The sequence below is a fragment of the Petromyzon marinus genome, chromosome 71 (assembly GCF_048934315.1).
Source record: "Petromyzon marinus isolate PM22_M1 ecotype Great Lakes invasive population chromosome 71, UKy_Petmar_22M1.pri1.0, whole genome shotgun sequence".
NCBI lineage: Eukaryota > Metazoa > Chordata > Hyperoartia > Petromyzontiformes > Petromyzontidae > Petromyzon > Petromyzon marinus.
In genome coordinates, this window is record NC_133737.1 from 5,512,442 (window position 1) to 5,531,169 (window position 18,728).

At 48.7% G+C, this 18,728-nt stretch overlaps 1 non-coding gene across 5 annotated transcripts in view; it reads left to right on the forward strand.

The window, feature by feature from the left end:
- Positions 1–18,728, forward strand: part of LOC103091689 (uncharacterized) — a 50,813-nt gene that overhangs the window by 27,366 nt on the left and 4,719 nt on the right. For 3 of the 5 annotated variants that reach the window (XR_012930510.1, XR_012930511.1, XR_012930514.1), the window contains one exon: positions 10,714–16,983. This is a non-coding gene — a transcript (uncharacterized LOC103091689). Of the gene's footprint in view, positions 1–10,713; positions 16,984–17,736; positions 17,806–18,728 lie in introns of all 5 variants that reach the window. The other 2 variants (XR_012930513.1, XR_012930512.1) reach the window with 2 other exon arrangements.

Below are 18,728 nucleotides of genomic sequence, written 5' to 3' on the forward strand. Positions count from 1 at the left end.
GTCACTCAGTCAGTCAGTCAGTCACTCACTCAGTCACTCAGTCATTCAGTTAGTCAGGCAGTAAGTCAGTCAGTCACTCAGTCACTCAGTCAGTCAGTCACTCGACACTCACTCAGTCAGTCACTCGACACTCACTCAGTCAGTCAGTCAGTCACTCAGTCAGTCAGTCAGTCAGCTAGTCAGTCAGTCAGTCACTCAGTCAGTCAGTCACTCAGTCAGTCAGTCAGTCACTCAGTCAGTCAGTCAGTTAGTTAGTCAGTCATTCACTCAGTGACCAACTCAGTCAGTCAGTCAGTCACTTACTCAGTCACTCAGTCATTCAATTAGTCACTAAGTTACTCAGTCACTCAGTCAGTCACTCAGTAACTTACTCAGTCACTCAGTCATTCAGTTAGTCAGTCACTTAGTCACTTATCCAGTCACTCAGTCATTCAGATAGTCACTCAGTCATTCAGTTAGTCACTCAGTCATTCAGTTAGTCACTAAGTTACTCAGCCTCCTTCAAGCAATTCTCACAGCTGCTGAGAAGATTGATTATCACCATGGGTGAGTGATGTGGGAAAGACAAGGCAGCTGGATATCTGTTACATCACGTACGGAGTTCACTCAGTCACTCAGTCAGTCAGTCAGTCACTCAGTCAGTCAGTCACTCAGTTAGTCAGTCAGTCAGTCACTCAGTCAGTCAGTCACTCAGTCAGTCACTCAGTCACTCAGTCAGTCACTCAGTCAGTCAGTCACTCAGTCAGTCAGTCACTCAGTCAGTCACTCAGTCAGTCAGTCAGTCACTCACTCAGTCAGTCACTCAGTCACTCAGTCAGTCAGTCACTCAGTCAGTCACTCAGTCAGTCAGTAAGTCAGTCAGTCACTCAGTCAGTCATTCAGTCACTCAGTCAGTTAGTCAGTCAGTCAGTCACTCAGTTAGTCAGTCAGTCAGTCACTCAGTCAGTTAGTCAGTCAGTCAGTCACTCAGTTAGTCAGTCAGTCACTCAGTCAGTCACTCAGTCAGTCAGTCACTCAGTCAGTCAGTCACTCAGTCACTCAGTCAGTCAATCAGTCACTCAGTCAGTCACTCACTCAGTCACTCAGTCACTCAGTCACTCAGTCAGTCAGTCAGTCAGTCACTCAGTCACTCAGTCAGTCAGTCACTCAGTCAGTCAATCAGTCAGTCACTCAGTCACTCAGTCAGTCACTCAGTCAGTCAGTCAGTTAGTCACTCAGTCAGTCAGTCAGTCACTCAGTCAGTCAGTCACTCACTCAGTCAGTCAGTCAGTCAGTCAGTCACTCAGTCAGTCAGTCACTCACTCAGTCAGTCAGTCAGTCACTCACTCAGTCACTCAGTCATTCAGTTAGTCAGGCAGTAAGTCAGTCAGTCACTCAGTCAGTCAGTCACTCGACACTCACTCAGTCAGTCACTCGACACTCACTCAGTCAGTCAGTCAGTCACTCAGTCAGTCAGTCAGTCAGCTAGTCAGTCAGTCAGTCACTCAGTCAGTCAGTCAGTCAGTCAGTCACTCAGTCAGTCAGTCAGTTAGTTAGTCAGTCATTCACTCAGTGACCAACTCAGTCAGTCAGTCAGTCACTTACTCAGTCACTCAGTCATTCAATTAGTCACTAAGTTACTCAGTCACTCAGTCAGTCACTCAGTAACTTACTCAGTCACTCAGTCATTCAGTTAGTCAGTCACTTAGTCACTTATCCAGTCACTCAGTCATTCAGATAGTCACTCAGTCATTCAGTTAGTCACTCAGTCATTCAGTTAGTCACTAAGTTACTCAGCCTCCTTCAAACAATTCTCTCAGCTGCTGAGAAGATTCATCAGCACCATGGGGGATTGCTGTGGGGAAGAAAATGCAGCTGGATGTCTGTTACATCACGTAGGGAGTTCACTCAGTCACTCAGTCAGTCACTCAGTCAGTCACTCATTCAGTCAGTCACTCAGTCAGTCAGTCAGTCACTCAGTCACTCAGTCAGTCAGTCATTCAGTTAGTCACTCAGTCATTCAGTTAGTCAGTCACTCAGTCACTCAGTCAGTCAGTCACACAGTCATTCAGTTAGTCAGTCACTCAGTCACTCAGTCACTCAGTCAGTCACTCAGTCATTCAGTTAGTCACTAAGTTACTCAGCCTCCTTCAAGCAATTCTCACAGCTGCTGAGAAGATTGATTATCACCATGGGTGAGTGATGTGGGAAAGACAAGGCAGCTGGATATCTGTTACATCACGTACGGAGTTCACTCAGTCACTCAGTCAGTCACTCACTCAGTCAGTCAGTCACTCACTCAGTTAGTCAGTCAGTCAGTCACTCAGTCAGTCAGTCACTCAGTCAGTCACTCAGTCACTCAGTCAGTCACTCAGTCAGTCAGTCACTCAGTCAGTCAGTCACTCAGTCAGTCACTCAGTCAGTCAGTCAGTCAGTCACTCACTCAGTCAGTCACTCAGTCACTCAGTCAGTCAGTCACTCAGTCAGTCACTCAGTCAGTCAGTAAGTCAGTCAGTCACTCAGTCAGTCATTCAGTCACTCAGTCAGTTAGTCAGTCAGTCAGTCACTCAGTTAGTCAGTCAGTCAGTCACTCAGTCAGTTAGTCAGTCAGTCAGTCACTCAGTTAGTCAGTCAGTCACTCAGTCAGTCACTCAGTCAGTCAGTCACTCAGTCAGTCAGTCACTCAGTCACTCAGTCAGTCAATCAGTCACTCAGTCAGTCACTCACTCAGTCACTCAGTCACTCAGTCACTCAGTCAGTCAGTCAGTCAGTCACTCAGTCACTCAGTCAGTCAGTCAATCAGTCAGTCACTCAGTCACTCAGTCAGTCACTCAGTCACTCAGTCAGTCACTCAGTCACTCAGTCAGTCACTCAGTCAGTCACTCAGTCACTCAGTCAGTCACTCAGTCAGTCAGTCAGTCACTCAGTCAGTCAGTCACTCAGTCACTCAGTCAGTCAGTCAGTCAGTCAGTCAGTCACTCAGTCAGTCACTCAGTCACTCAGTCAGTCAATCAGTCACTCAGTCAGTCACTCACTCAGTCACTCAGTCAGTCAGTCACTCAGTCAGTCAATCAGTCAGTCACTCAGTCAGTCACTCAGTCACTCAGTCAGGCAGTCAGTCACTCAGTCAGTCACTCAGTCACTCAGTCAGTCACTCAGTCACTCAGTCAGGCAGTCAGTCACTCAGTCAGTCACTCAGTCACTCAGTCAGTCACTCAGTCAGTCACTCAGTCAGTCACTCAGTCACTCAGTCAGTCAGTCACACAGTCAGTCAGTCAGTCACACAGTCAGTCAGTCACTCAGTCAGTCACTCAGTCACTCAGTCAGTCAGTCAGTCACTCAGTCACTCAGTCACTCACTCAGTCAGTCACTCAGTCACTCAGTCAGTCAGTCAGTCACTCACTCAGTCACTCAGTCAGTCAGTCACTCAGTCACTCAGTCAGTCACTCAGTCAGTCAGTCACTCAGTCACTCAGTCAGTCAGTCACTCAGTCACTCAGTCAGTCACTAAATCAGTCAGTCACTCAGTCAGTCACTCAGTCAGTCAATCAGTCACTCAGTCAGTCAGTCACTCAGTCAGTCAGTCAGTCACTCACTCAGTCAGTCACTCAGTCAGTCAGTTAGTCACTCAGTCAGTCACTCAGTCAGTCACTCAGTCATTCAGTTAGTCACTAAGTTACTCAGCCTCCTTTAAACAATTCTCACAGCTGCTGAGAAGATTGATTATCACCATGGGTGAGTGATGTGGGAAAGACAAGGCAGCTGGATATCTGTTACATCACGTACGGAGTTCACTCAGTCACTCAGTCAGTCAGTCAGTCACTCAGTCACTCAGTCAGTCAGTCAGTTAGTCAGTCAGTCACTCAGTCAGGCAGTCAGTCACTCAGTCAGTCAGTCACTCAGTCAGTCAGTCACTCAGTCAGTCAGTCACTCAGTCATTCAGTTAGTCACTCAGTCAGTCACTCAGTCATTCAGTTAGTCACTCAGTCAGTCACTCAGTCACTCACTCAGTCACTCAGTCACTCAGTCAGTCACTCAGTCAGTCAGTCACTCAGTCAGTCAGTCACTCAGTCAGTCACTAAGTCAGCCAGTCAGTCAGTCACTCAGTCAGTCAGTCACTCAGTCAGTCACTCAGTCAGTCACTAAGTCAGTCACTCAGTCAGTCAGTCAGTTAGTCAGTCAGTCACTCAGTCAGGCAGTCAGTCACTCAGTCAGTCAGTCACTCAGTCAGTCACTCAGTCAGGCAGTCAGTCACTCAGTCAGTCAGTCACTCAGTCAGTCACTCAGTCACTCATTCAGTCACTCAGTCAGTCAGTCACTCAGTCATTCAGTCACTCAGTCACTCAGTCAGTCAGTCAGCCACTCAGTCACTCAGTCAGTCAGTCACTCAGTCACTCAGTCAGTCAGTCACTCAGTCACTCAGTCAGTCAGTCACTCAGTCAGTCAGTCAGTCACTCAGTCACTCAGTCAGTCAGTCAGTCAGTCACTAAGTCAGTCAGTCAGTCACTCACTCAGTCACTCAGTCACTCAGTCAGTCAGTCACTAAGTCAGTCAGTTAGTCAGTCACTAAGTCAGTCAGTCACTCACTCAGTCACTCAGTCACTCAGTCAGTCACTAAGTCAGTCAGTCACTCAGTCAGTTAGTCAGTCAGTCAGTCACTCAGTCAGTCACTCAGTCAGTCAGTCACTAAGTCAGTCAGTCACTCACTCAGTCAGTCAGTCACTCAGTCACTCACTCAGTCAGTCACTCAGTCAGTCAGTCACTCAGTCACTCAGTCAGTCACTCAGTCAGTCAGTCACCCAGTCACTCAGTCAGTCACTCAGTCGGTCAGTCACTCACTTAGTCAGTCACTCAGTCAGTCACTCATTCAGTCAGTCACTCAGTCAGTCAGTCAGTCACTCAGTCACTCAGTCAGTCAGTCATTCAGTTAGTCACTCAGTCATTCAGTTAGTCAGTCACTCAGTCACTCAGTCAGTCAGTCACTCAGTCATTCAGTTAGTCAGTCACTCAGTCACTCAGTCACTCAGTCAGTCACTCAGTCATTCAGTTAGTCACTCAGTCACTCAGTCATTCAGTTAGTCACTAAGTTACTCAGCCTCCTTCAAACAATTCTCACAGCTGCTGAGAAGATTGATTATCACCATGGGTGAGTGATGTGGGAAAGACAAGGCAGCTGGATATCTGTTACATCACGTACGGAGTTCACTCAGTCACTCAGTCAGTCAGTCAGTCACTCAGTCAGTCACTCAGTCAGTCAGTTAGTCAGTCAGTCACTCAGTCAGTCAGTCAGTTAGTCAGTCAGTCACTCAGTCAGTCAATCAGTCAGTCAGTCACTTGCTCAGTCACTCAGTCAGTCACTTAGTCAGTCACTCAGTCAGTCACTCAGTCAGTCACTCAGTCAGTCAGTCAGTCACTCAGTCACTCAGTCACTCAGTCACTTACTCAGTCAGTCAGTCATTCAGTTAGTCAGTCACTTAGTCAGTCACTTACTCAGTCACTTAGTCAGTCACTCAGTCACTCAGTCATTCAGTCATTTACTCAGTCACTCAGTCAGTCACTCAGTCACTCAGTCATTCAGTCACTTACTCAGTCACTTACTCAGTCACTAAGTTAGTCAGTCATTCATTCAGTCACTCAGTTAGTCAGTCACTCAGTCACTCAGTCACTCAGTCAGTCACTCAGTCACTCAGTCAGTCAGTCAGTCACTCAGTCAGTCAGTCAGTCAGTCACTCAGTCAGTCACTCAGTCAGTTAATCAGTTAGTCAGGCAGTAAGTCAGTCACTCAGTCAGTCACTCAGTCACTCAGTCACTCAGTCAGTCAATCAGTCAGTCAGTCACTTACTCAGTCACTCAGTCAGTCACTTAGTCAGTCACTCAGTCAGTCACTCAGTCAGTCAGTCAGTCACTCAGTCACTCAGTCAGTCACTCAGTCAGTCAGTCACTCAGTCACTTACTCAGTCAGTCAGTCATTCAGTTAGTCAGTCACTTAGTCAGTCAGTCACTTACTCAGTCACTTAGTCAGTCACTCAGTCACTCAGTCATTCAGTCATTTACTCAGTCACTCAGTCAGTCACTCAGTCACTCAGTCAGTCATTCAGTCACTTACTCAGTCACTTACTCAGTCACTAAGTTAGTCAGTCATTCATTCAGTCACTTACTCAGTCACGCAGTCAGTCACTCAGTCACTCTCTCAGTCAGTCAGTCACTCAGTCAGTCAGTCAGTCAGTCATTCATTCACTTACTCAGTCACTTTCTCAGTCACTAAGTTACTCAGTCATTCAGTCAGTCACTTACTCAGTCACTCTTTCAGTCACTCAGTCACTCAGTCAGTCAGTCACTTAGTCAGTCACTCAGTCAGTTAATCACTCAGTCAGTCACTCAGTCAGTCAGACAGTCACTCAGTCAGTTACTCAGTTAGTCAGTTAGTCAGTCAGTTAGTCAGTCACTCAGTCAGTCACTCAGTCAGTCACTCAGACAGTCAGAGAGTCACTCAATCAGTCACTCAGTTAGCCAGTTAGTCAGTCAGTTAGTCAGTCACTTAGTCAGTCACTCAGTCAGTTACTCAGTCAGTCAGACTGTCACTCAGTCACTCAGTTAGTCAGTTAGTCAGTCAGTTAGTCAGTCACTTAGTCAGTCACTCAGTCAGTCACTCATTCAGTCAGACAGTCAGTCAGTCAGTCACTCACTCAGTCACTCACTCAGTCACTCACTCAGTCACTCAGTCACTCACTCAGTCAGTCACTCAGTCAGTTACTCAGTTAGTCATTCCATCAGTCACTCAGATAGTCAATCACTCAGTCACTCAGTCAGTCACGCAGTTAGTCAGTTAATCACTCAGTTAGTCAGTTAGTCAGTCAGTCACTCCTTCACTCAGTAACTAAGTCACTCAGTCAGTCACTCACTCAGTCACTCAGTTACTTACTCAGTCACTAAATGACTCAGTCAGTCATTCAGTCACTCAGTTACTCACTCAGTTACTCACTCAGTCACCCAGTCAGTCACTCACTCAGTCAGTCAGTCAGTTAGTCACTCAGTCACTCAGTCAGTCACTCAGTCAGTCACTAAGTCAGTCACTCAGTCAGCCAATCAGTCACTCAGTCAGTCACTCACTCAGTCACTCAGTCAGTCACTCACTGTCACTTAGATAGTCACTCAGTCAGTCACTCACTCAGTCATTCAGTCAGTCAGTCACTCATTCACTTAGTCAGTCACTCAGTCAGTCACTCACTCAGTCACTTAGATAGTCACTCAGTCAGTCACTCACTCAGTCACTCACTTATTGGCTGAATGGCTGAGTGACTTAATGAGTGGCTGAGTGAGTGACTGAGTGAGTGAATGAGTGAGTGACTGAGTGAGTGAGTGTCTGAGTGAGTTATTGAGTGAGTGACTGAGTGTCTGAATGAGTGAGTGACTGAGTGAGTGACTGACTGAGTGAGTGAGTGACTGAGTGAGTGAGTGAGTGAGTGACTGAGTGAGTGAGTGAGTGACTGACTGAGTGAGTGAGTGAGTGACTGACTGAGTGAGTGAGTGTCTGAATGAGTGAGTGACAGTGTCTGAGTGAGTCTCTGAATGAGTGTCTGATTGAGTGTCTGAGTGAGTTAGTTTCTGAGTGAGTGTCTGTCTGAGTGTCTGAATGAGTTTCTGAGTGAGTGTCTGAATGACTGAGTGTCTGAATGACTGAGTGATTGTCTGAATGAATGAGTGAGTGTCTGAATGAGTCTCTGACTGAGTGTCTGAATGACTGAGTGAGTGTCTGAATGACTGAGTGAGTGTCTGAATGTCTGAGTAAGTGTCTGAATGAGTGTCTGAGTGAGTGTCTGACTGACTGAGTCTCTGACTGAGTGTCTGAATGAGTGTCTGAATGACTGCGTGTCTGAGTGTCTTAGTGAATGTCTGAATGATTGATTGTCTGAATGACTGAGTGAGTGTCTGAATGACTGAGTGAGTGTCTGAATGAATCTCTGAGTGAGTGTCTGAATGAGTCTCTGAGTGAGTGTCTGAATGAGTCTCTGAGTGAGTGTCTGAATGACTGAGTGTCTGAGTGAGTGTCTGAATGAGTCTCTGAGTGAGTGTCTGAGTGTCTGAGTGTCTGAATGAGTCTCTGAGTGAGTGTCTGAATGACTGAGTGAGTGTCTGAATGAGTGTCTGAGTGAGTGACTGAATGACTGAGTGAGTGTCTGAATGAGTGTCTGAATGAGTGTCTGAGTGAGTGTCTGAGTGAGTGTCTGAATGACTGAGTGAGTGTCTGAGTGAGTGACTGAATGACTGAGTGAGTGTCTGAATGAGTGTCTGAATGAGTGTCTGAGTGAGTGTCTGAGTGAGTGTCTGACTGACTGAGTCTCTGACTGAGTGTCTGAATGACTGAGTGAGTGTCTGAATGATTGTCTGAATGAGTGTCTGAGTGAGTGTCTGACTGACTGAGTCTCTGACTGAGTGTCTGAATGACTGAGTGAGTGTCTGAATGATTGTCTGAATGAGTGTCTGAGTGAGTGTCTGACTGACTGAGTCTCTGACTGAGTGTCTGAATGACTGAGTGAGTGTCTGAATGATTGTCTGACTCAGTGAGTGTCTGAATGACTGAGTGTCTGAGTGAGTGTCTAAATGACTGAATGAGTGTCTGAATGAGTGTCTGAGTGAGTGTCTGACTGACTGAGTGTCTTAATGACTGAGTGTCTGAATGAGTGTCTGAATGAGTCTCTGACTGAGTGTCTGAGTGAGTGTCTGAATGACTGAGTCTCTGACTGAGTGTCTGAATGACTGAGTGAGTGTCTGAATGATTGTCTGACTGAGTGAGTGTCTGAATGACTGAGTGTCTGAGTGAGTGTCTAAATGACTGAATGAGTGTCTTAATGAGTGTCTGAGTGAGTGTCTGACTGACTGAGTGTCTTAATGACTGAGTGTCTGAATGAGTGTCTGAATGAGTCTCTGACTGAGTGTCTGAGTGAGTGTCTGAATGAGTCTCTGACTGAGTGTCTGAATGACTGAGTGTCTGAATGACTGAGTGTCTGAATGACTGAGTGAGTGTCTCAATGACTGAGTGAGTGTCTGAATGAGTGTCTGACTGAGTGTCTGACTGAGTGTCTGAGTGACTGAGTGAGTGTCTGAATGAGTGTCTGACTGAGTGTCTGAATGACTGAGTGAGTGTCTGAGTGTCTGAGTGAGTGTCTGAATGACTGAGTGAGTGTCTGAATGAGTGTCTGAATGAGTGTCTGACTGAGTGTCTGACTGAGTGTCTGAGTGACTGAGTGAGTGTCTGAATGAGTGTCTGACTGAGTGTCTGAATGACTGAGTGAGTGTCTGAGTGTCTGAGTGAGTGTCTGAATGACTGAGTGAGTGTCTGAATGAGTGTCTGAATGAGTGTCTGACTGAGTGTCTGACTGAGTGTCTGAGTGACTGAGTGAGTGTCTGAATGAGTGTCTGACTGAGTGTCTGAATGACTGAGTGAGTGTCTGAGTGTCTGAGTGAGTGTCTGAATGACTGAGTGAGTGTCTGAGTGACTGTCTGAATGACTGAGTGTCTGAGTGAGTGTGTGACTGTCTGAATGACTGACTGAGTGTCTGAATGACTGAGTGAGTGTCTGAGTGAGTGTCTGAGTGAGTGTCTGACTGACTGAGTCTCTGACTGAGTGTCTGAGTGACTGAGTGAGTGTCTGAATGACTGAGTGTCTGAATGACTGAGTGAGTCTCTGAGTGAGTGTCTGAATGAGTGTCTGAGTGAGTGTCTGAGTGAGTGTCTGAATGACTGAGTGATTGTCTGAATGACTGAGTGAGTGTCTGAATGAGTGTCTGAGTGAGTGTCTGAATGACTGAGTGAGTGTCTGAATGACTGAGTGAGTGTTTGAATGACTGAGTGAGTGTCTGAATGAGTGTCTGAATGATTGTCTGAATGAGTGTCTGACTGAGTGTCTGAATGACTGAGTGTCTGAATGACTGAGTGATTGTCTGAATGAGTGTCTGAGTGAGTCTCTGTCTGAGTGTCTGAATGACTGAGTGTCTGAATGACTGAGTGAGTGTCTGAATGACTGAGTGAGTGTCTGAATGACTGAGTGAGTGTCTGAGTGAGTGTCTGAGTGAGTGTCTGAGTGAGTGTCTGAATGAGTGTCTGAGTGAGTGTCTGAGTGACTGAGTCTCTGACTGAGTGTCTGTATGACTGAGTGTCTGAATGAGTGTCTGAGTGAGTCTCTGTCTGAGTGTCTGAATAACTGAGTGTCTGAGTGTCTGAGTGAGTGTCTGAATGACTGAGTGTCTGAATGACTGAATGACTGAGTGAGTGTCTGAGTGAGTCTCTGAGTAAGTGTCTGAATGACTGAGTGAGTGTCTGAATGAGTGTCTGAGTGAGTCTCTGAGTAAGTGTCTGAATGACTGAGTGAGTGTCTGAATGACTGACTGAGTGTCTGAATGAGTGTCTGAATGACTGAGTGTCTGAGTGACTGAGTGAGTGTCTGAATGACTGAGTGAGTGTCTGAGTGAGTGTCTGAGTGAGTCTCTGACTGAGTCTCTGACTGAGTGTCTGAATGACTGAGTGTCTGAATGAATGACTGAGTGTCTGACTGAGTGTCTGAGTGACTGAGTGAGTGTCTGAATGACTGAATGAGTGTCTGAGTGACTGAGTGTCTGAGTGAGTCTCTGACTGAGTCTCTCAATGACTGACAGAATCATCGACAGAGCATCTCGAGTGACCGCTTCTCCCTCCTAACCCCAACACCCCTCAACCTCACCCCCGCCACCACCGCCAGCGCTACCTGTTTCAGGACGAATTGTGCGAGGGAGTCTCCTCGATCCCCTCGGCCGCTTCCTGCTGCTCCCTTGCTAACGAGGAGGACCGGGCCGACTGCCTCGTCTCCCTGCGAGGCAATCTGTCGATCCACAGTGTCCCACTGGCCCCAGCCAGTCAGCTGTGCCACGATCGACGCTGGAAGTCTCACGAATCCTTCGCCAGGTGATGCACGGAGTTAGAGTGAAGGGTCTCTCGATCTGTCTGTGTGTTTGTCTGTGTGTGTGTGTCTCTGTGTCTCTGTGTGTCTCTCTGTGTCTCTGTGTGTTTCTGTGTCTCTCTCTGTCTCTCTGTGTCTCTCTCTGTGTCTCTGTCTCTCTGTGTGTCTCTGTGTGTGTGCGTGTGTCTGTCTGTGTGTCTCTGTGTGTGTCTCTGTGTGTCTCTGTGTCTCTGTATCTCTCTCTGTGTCTCTGTGTGTCTCTGTGTCTCTCTCTGTGTCTCTGTGTCTCTCTCTCTGTCTCTGTCTGTGGCTCTCTCTCTGTGTCTCTGTGTCTCTCTCTCTGTGTCTCTGTGTGTCTCTCTGTCTCTCTGTGTCTCTCTCTCTGTCTCTCTGCGAGGGAATCTGTCGATCCACAGTGTCCCACTTGCCCCAGCCAGTCAGCTGTGCCACAATCGACGCTGGAAGTCTCACGAATCCTTCGCCAGGTGATGCACGGAGTTAGAGTGAAGGTCTCTCGATCTGTCTGTCTGTGTGCGTGTGTCTGTCTGTGTGTCTCTGTGTGTGTCTCTGTGTGTCTCTGTGAGTTTCTGTGTGTTTCTGTGTGTCTCTGTGTGTTTCTGTGTCTCTCTCTGTGTCTCTGTCTCTCTGTGTGTCTCTGTGTGTGTGCGTGTGTCTGTCTGTGTGTCTCTGTGTGTGTCTCTGTGTGTCTCTGTGTCTCTGTATCTCTCTCTGTGTCTCTGTGTGTTTCTGTGTGTCTCTGTGTCTCTGTGTGTCTCTCTCTCTGTCTGTGTCTGTGGCTCTCTCTCTCTCTCTGTGTCTCTGTGTCTCTCTCTGTGTCTCTGTGTGTCTTTCTGTCTCTCTGTGTCTCTCTCTCTGTCTCTCTGCGAGGGAATCTGTCGATCCACAGTGTCCCACTTGCCCCAGCCAGTCAGCTGTGCCACGATCGACGCTGGAAGTCTCACGAATCCTTCGCCAGGTGATGCACGGAGTTAGAGTGAAGGGTCTCGATCTGTCTCTGTGTGTGTGTGTGTCTGTCTGTGTGTGTCTCTGTGTGTGTCTCTGTGTACCACTGTGTCTGTGTGTGTCTGTGTGTTTCTGTGTGTGTCTCTGTGTGTCTTTGTGTGTGTCTGTGTGTCTCTGTGTGTCTCTGTGTGTGTTTCTGTGTCTCTCTCTCTGTCTCTGTCTGTGGCTCTCTCTCTGTGTCTCTGTGTGTCTCTCTCTCTGTCTCTGTGTCTCTGTGTCTCTGTGTCTCTCTCTGTGTCTCCCTGTGTCTCTCTGTATGTCTCTGTGTGTCTCTGTGTGTGTCTCTGTCTCTCTCTATGTCTCTGTGTCTCTCTCTCTCTGTCTCTGTCTGTGGCTCTCTCTCTCTGTGTCTCTGTGTCTCTGTGTCTCTCTCTGTGTCTCTGTGTCTCTCTCTGTGTCTCTGTGTGTCTCTCTGTCTCTCTGTGTCTCTCTCTCTGTCTCCCTGCGAGGCAATCTGTCGATCCACAGTGTCCCACTTGCCCCAGCCAGTCAGCTGTGCCACAATCGACGCTGGAAGTCTCACGAATCCTTCGCCAGGTGATGCACGGAGTTAGAGTGAAGGGTCTCTCGATCTGTCTCTCTGTGTGTGTCTGTGTGTGTGTCTCTGTGTACCACTGTGTCTGTGTGTGTCTGTGTGTTTCTGTGTGTGTCTCTGTGTGTCTTTGTGTGTGTCTGTGTGTCTCTGTGTGTCTCTGTGTGTGTTTCTGTGTCTCTGTGTCTCTCTCTCTGTCTCTGTCTGTGGCTCTCTCTCTGTCTCTCTGTGTCTCTCTCTCTGTCTCTGTGTCTCTGTGTCTCTGTGTCTCTCTCTGTGTCTCTGTGTGTCTCTCTGTCTCTTTCTGTGGCTCTCTCTCTCTGTGTCTCTGTGTCTCTCTCTATGTCTCTGTGTCTCTCTGTCTCTGTCTGTGGCTCTCTCTCTGTGTCTCTGTGTCTCTCTCTGTGTCTCTGTGTGTCTCTCTGTCTCTCTGTGTCTCTCTCTGTCTCTCTGCGAGGGAATCTGTCGATCCACAGTGTCCCACTTGCCCCAGCCAGTCAGCTGTGCCACAATCGACGCTGGAAGTCTCACGAATCCTTCGCCAGGTGATGCACGGAGTTAGAGTGAAGGGTCTCTCGATCTGTCTGTCTGTGTTTGTCTGTGTGTTTCTGTGTGTCTCTGTGTGTGTCTCTGTGTGTCTCTGTGTCTCTGTATCTCTCTCTGTATCTCTGTGTGTCTCTGTGTGTCTCTGTGTGTCTCTGTGTGTCTCTCTCTCTGTCTCTGTCTGTGGCTCTCTCTCTCTCTGTGTCTCTGTGTCTCTCTCTGTGTCTCTGTGTGTCTCTCTGTCTCTCTGTGTCTCTCTCTGTCTCCCTGCGAGGCAATCTGTCGATCCACAGTGTCCCACTTGCCCCAGCCAGTCAGCTGTGCCACGATCGACGGTGGAAGTCTCACGAATCCTTCGCCAGGTGATGCACGGAGTTAGAGTGAAGGTCTCTCGATCTGTCTCTGTGTGTGTGCGTGTGTCTGTCTGTGTGTGTCTGTGTGTGTCTCTGTGTGTCTCTGTGAGTTTCTGTGTGTCTCTTTGTCTCTGTGTGTCTCTGTGTCTCTGTGTGTCTCTGTGTCTCTCTCTGTGTCTCTGTCTCTCTGTGTGTCTCTGTGTGTGTGCGTGTGTCTGTCTGTGTGTCTCTGTGTGTGTCTCTGTGTGTCTCTGTGTCTCTGTATCTCTCTCTGTGTCTCTGTGTGTTTCTGTGTGTCTCTGTGTCTCTGTGTCTCTCTCTCTCTGTCTCTGTGTGTGTCTCTCTCTCTGTGTCTCTGTGTCTCTCTCTGTGTCTCTGTGTGTTTCTGTGTCTCTGTGTGTCTCTCTCTCTCTGTGTCTCTGTGTCTCTCTCTGTGTCTCTGTGTGTCTCTCTGTCTCTCTGTGTCTCTGTGTCTCTCTCTGTGTCTCTGTGTCTCTCTCTGTGTCTCTGTGTGTCTCTCTGTCTCTCTGTGTCTCTCTCTGTCTCCCTGCGAGGGAATCTGTCGATCCACAGTGTCCCACTTGCCCCAGCCAGTCAGCTGTGCCACAATCGACGCTGGAAGTCTCACGAATCCTTCGCCAGGTGATGCACGGAGTTAGAGTGAAGGGTCTCTCGATCTGTCTGTCTGTGTTTGTCTGTGTGTTTCTGTGTGTCTCTGTGTGTGTCTCTGTGTGTCTCTGTGTCTCTGTATCTCTCTCTGTATCTCTGTGTGTCTCTGTGTGTCTCTGTGTGTCTCTGTGTGTCTCTCTCTCTGTCTCTGTCTGTGGCTCTCTCTCTCTCTGTGTCTCTGTGTCTCTCTCTGTGTCTCTGTGTGTCTCTCTGTCTCTCTGTGTCTCTCTCTGTCTCCCTGCGAGGCAATCTGTCGATCCACAGTGTCCCACTTGCCCCAGCCAGTCAGCTGTGCCACGATCGACGGTGGAAGTCTCACGAATCCTTCGCCAGGTGATGCACGGAGTTAGAGTGAAGGTCTCTCGATCTGTCTCTGTGTGTGTGCGTGTGTCTGTCTGTGTGTGTCTGTGTGTGTCTCTGTGTGTCTCTGTGAGTTTCTGTGTGTCTCTTTGTCTCTGTGTGTCTCTGTGTCTCTGTGTGTCTCTGTGTCTCTCTCTGTGTCTCTGTCTCTCTGTGTGTCTCTGTGTGTGTGCGTGTGTCTGTCTGTGTGTCTCTGTGTGTGTCTCTGTGTGTCTCTGTGTCTCTGTATCTCTCTCTGTGTCTCTGTGTGTTTCTGTGTGTCTCTGTGTCTCTGTGTCTCTCTCTCTCTGTCTCTGTGTGTGTCTCTCTCTCTGTGTCTCTGTGTCTCTCTCTGTGTCTCTGTGTGTTTCTGTGTCTCTGTGTGTCTCTCTCTCTCTGTGTCTCTGTGTCTCTCTCTGTGTCTCTGTGTGTCTCTCTGTCTCTCTGTGTCTCTGTGTCTCTCTCTGTGTCTCTGTGTCTCTCTCTGTGTCTCTGTGTGTCTCTCTGTCTCTCTGTGTCTCTCTCTGTCTCCCTGCGAGGGAATCTGTCGATCCACAGTGTCCCACTTGCCCCAGCCAGTCAGCTGTGCCACAATCGACGCTGGAAGTCTCACGAATCCTTCGCCAGGTGATGCACGGAGTTAGAGTGAAGGGTCTCTCGATCTGTCTGTCTGTGTTTGTCTGTGTGTTTCTGTGTGTCTCTGTGTGTGTCTCTGTGTGTCTCTGTGTCTCTGTATCTCTCTCTGTATCTCTGTGTGTCTCTGTGTGTCTCTGTGTGTCTCTGTGTGTCTCTCTCTCTGTCTCTGTCTGTGGCTCTCTCTCTCTCTGTGTCTCTGTGTCTCTCTCTGTGTCTCTGTGTGTCTCTCTGTCTCTCTGTGTCTCTCTCTGTCTCCCTGCGAGGCAATCTGTCGATCCACAGTGTCCCACTTGCCCCAGCCAGTCAGCTGTGCCACGATCGACGGTGGAAGTCTCACGAATCCTTCGCCAGGTGATGCACGGAGTTAGAGTGAAGGTCTCTCGATCTGTCTCTGTGTGTGTGCGTGTGTCTGTCTGTGTGTGTCTGTGTGTGTCTCTGTGTGTCTCTGTGAGTTTCTGTGTGTCTCTTTGTCTCTGTGTGTCTCTGTGTCTCTGTGTGTCTCTGTGTCTCTCTCTGTGTCTCTGTCTCTCTGTGTGTCTCTGTGTGTGTGCGTGTGTCTGTCTGTGTGTCTCTGTGTGTGTCTCTGTGTGTCTCTGTGTCTCTGTATCTCTCTCTGTGTCTCTGTGTGTTTCTGTGTGTCTCTGTGTCTCTGTGTCTCTCTCTCTCTGTCTCTGTGTGTGTCTCTCTCTCTGTGTCTCTGTGTCTCTCTCTGTGTCTCTGTGTGTTTCTGTGTCTCTGTGTGTCTCTCTCTCTCTGTGTCTCTGTGTCTCTCTCTGTGTCTCTGTGTGTCTCTCTGTCTCTCTGTGTCTCTGTGTCTCTCTCTGTGTCTCTGTGTCTCTCTCTGTGTCTCTGTGTGTCTCTCTGTCTCTCTGTGTCTCTCTCTGTCTCCCTGCGAGGGAATCTGTCGATCCACAGTGTCCCACTTGCCCCAGCCAGTCAGCTGTGCCACAATCGACGCTGGAAGTCTCACGAATCCTTCGCCAGGTGATGCACGGAGTTAGAGTGAAGGGTCTCTCGATCTGTCTGTCTGTGTTTGTCTGTGTGTTTCTGTGTGTCTCTGTGTGTGTCTCTGTGTGTCTCTGTGTCTCTGTATCTCTCTCTGTATCTCTGTGTGTCTCTGTGTGTCTCTGTGTGTCTCTGTGTGTCTCTCTCTCTGTCTCTGTCTGTGGCTCTCTCTCTCTCTGTGTCTCTGTGTCTCTCTCTGTGTCTCTGTGTGTCTCTCTGTCTCTCTGTGTCTCTCTCTGTCTCCCTGCGAGGCAATCTGTCGATCCACAGTGTCCCACTTGCCCCAGCCAGTCAGCTGTGCCACGATCGACGGTGGAAGTCTCACGAATCCTTCGCCAGGTGATGCACGGAGTTAGAGTGAAGGTCTCTCGATCTGTCTCTGTGTGTGTGCGTGTGTCTGTCTGTGTGTGTCTGTGTGTGTCTCTGTGTGTCTCTGTGAGTTTCTGTGTGTCTCTTTGTCTCTGTGTGTCTCTGTGTCTCTGTGTGTCTCTGTGTCTCTCTCTGTGTCTCTGTCTCTCTGTGTGTCTCTGTGTGTGTGCGTGTGTCTGTCTGTGTGTCTCTGTGTGTGTCTCTGTGTGTCTCTGTGTCTCTGTATCTCTCTCTGTGTCTCTGTGTGTTTCTGTGTGTCTCTGTGTCTCTGTGTCTCTCTCTCTCTGTCTCTGTGTGTGTCTCTCTCTCTGTGTCTCTGTGTCTCTCTCTGTGTCTCTGTGTGTTTCTGTGTCTCTGTGTGTCTCTCTCTCTCTGTGTCTCTGTGTCTCTCTCTGTGTCTCTGTGTGTCTCTCTGTCTCTCTGTGTCTCTGTGTCTCTCTCTGTGTCTCTGTGTCTCTCTCTGTGTCTCTGTGTGTCTCTCTGTCTCTCTGTGTCTCTCTCTGTCTCCCTGCGAGGGAATCTGTCGATCCACAGTGTCCCACTTGCCCCAGCCAGTCAGCTGTGCCACGATCGACGCTGGAAGTCTCACGAATCCTTCGCCAGGTGATGCACGGAGTTAGAGTGAAGGGTCTCTCGATCTGTCTGTCTGTGTTTGTGTGTCTCTCTCTGTCTCTGTGTGTCTCTGTGTGTGTCTCTGTGTGTCTCTGTGAGTTTCTGTGTGTCTCTTTGTCTCTGTGTGTCTCTGTGTCTCTGTGTGTCTCTGTGTGTCTCTCTCTCTGTCTCTGTCTGTGGCTCTCTCTCTCTGTCTCTGTCTGTGGCTCTCTCTCTGTGTCTCTGTGTCTCTCTCTGTGTCTCTGTGTCTCTCTCTCTGTCTCTCTGTGTCTCTGTCTGTGTCTCTGTCTCTCTGTGTGTCTCTGTGTGTGTGCGTGTGTCTGTCTGTGTGTCTCTGTGTGTGTCTCTGTGTGTCTCTGTGTCTCTGTATCTCTCTCTGTGTCTCTGTGTGTTTCTGTGTGTCTCTGTGTGTCTCTGTATCTCTCTCTGTGTCTTTGTGTGTCTCTGTGTCTCTGTGTGTCTCTGTGTGTCTCTGTGTCTCTGTGTGTGTCTCTGTCTCTCTGTGTATCTCTGTGTGTCTCTGTGTGTCTCTCTCTGTGTCTCCCTGTGTCTCTCTGTATGTCTCTGTGTGTCTCTGTGTGTGTCTCTGTCTCTCTCTATGTCTCTGTGTCTCTCTCTCTCTGTCTCTGTCTGTGGCTCTCTCTCTCTGTGTCTCTGTGTCTCTCTCTGTGTCTCTGTGTGTCTCTCTCTGTCTCTCTGTGTCTCTCTCTCTGTCTCCCTGCGAGGCAATCTGTCGATCCACAGTGTCCCACTTGCCCCAGCCAGTCAGCTGTGCTACGATCGACGCTGGAAGTCTCACGAATCCTTCGCCAGGTGATGCACGGAGTTAGAGTGAAGGGTCTCTCGATCTGTTTGTGTGTGTGTGTGTCTCTCTGAGTGTGTCTCTGTGTTTGTCTGTGTGTCTCTGTGTGTCTTTGTGTGTGTCTGTGTGTCTCTGTGTGTTTCTGTGTGTGTTTCTGTCTCTGTGTGTCTCTGTGTCTCTGTGTGTCTCTGTGTGTCTCTGTGTGTCTCTGTGTCTCTGTGTGTGTCTCTGTGTTTGTCTCTCTCTCTCTGTGTGTCTCTGTGTCTCTGTGTCTCTCTGTGTCTCTGTGTCTCTCTGTGTGTCCCACTGGCCCCAGCCAGTCAGCTGTGCCACGATCGACGCTGGAAGTCTCACGAATCCTTCGCCAGGTGATGCACAGAGTTAGAGTGAAGGGTCTAGATCTGTCTCTGTGTGTGTTTGTGTCTGTCTGTGTGTGTCTGTGTGCTTCTGTGTGTGTCTCTGTCTCTCTGTGTGTCTGTGTGTGTCTGTGTGTCTCTGTGTCTCTGTGTGTGTGTGTCTCTGTCTGTGTGTGTCTGTGTGTCTCTGTGTGTCTCTGTGTCTCTCTCTCTCTGTGTCTCTCTGTGTCTCTGTGTCTCTCTGTCTGTGTCTCTCTCTGTGTCTCTTTGTGTCTCTCTCTATGTCTCTGTGTCTCTCTCTCTATGTGTCTCTGTCTGTGTCTCTCTCTCTGTGTCTCTGTGTCTCTCTCTGTGTCTCTGTGTGTCTCTCTGTGTCTCTGTGTGTCTCTGTGTCTCTCTCTGTCTCTGTGTCTCTGTGTGTGTCTCTCTGTGTCTCTGTGTGTCTCTGTGTGTCTCTCTCTCTGTGTGTGTCTCTCTGTGTTTCTCTCTGTGTCTCTCTGTGTCTCTTTCTCTGTCTCTGTGTCTCTGTGTGTCTCTGTGTGTCTCTGTGTGTCTCTCTCTGTGTTTGTCTCTGTGTC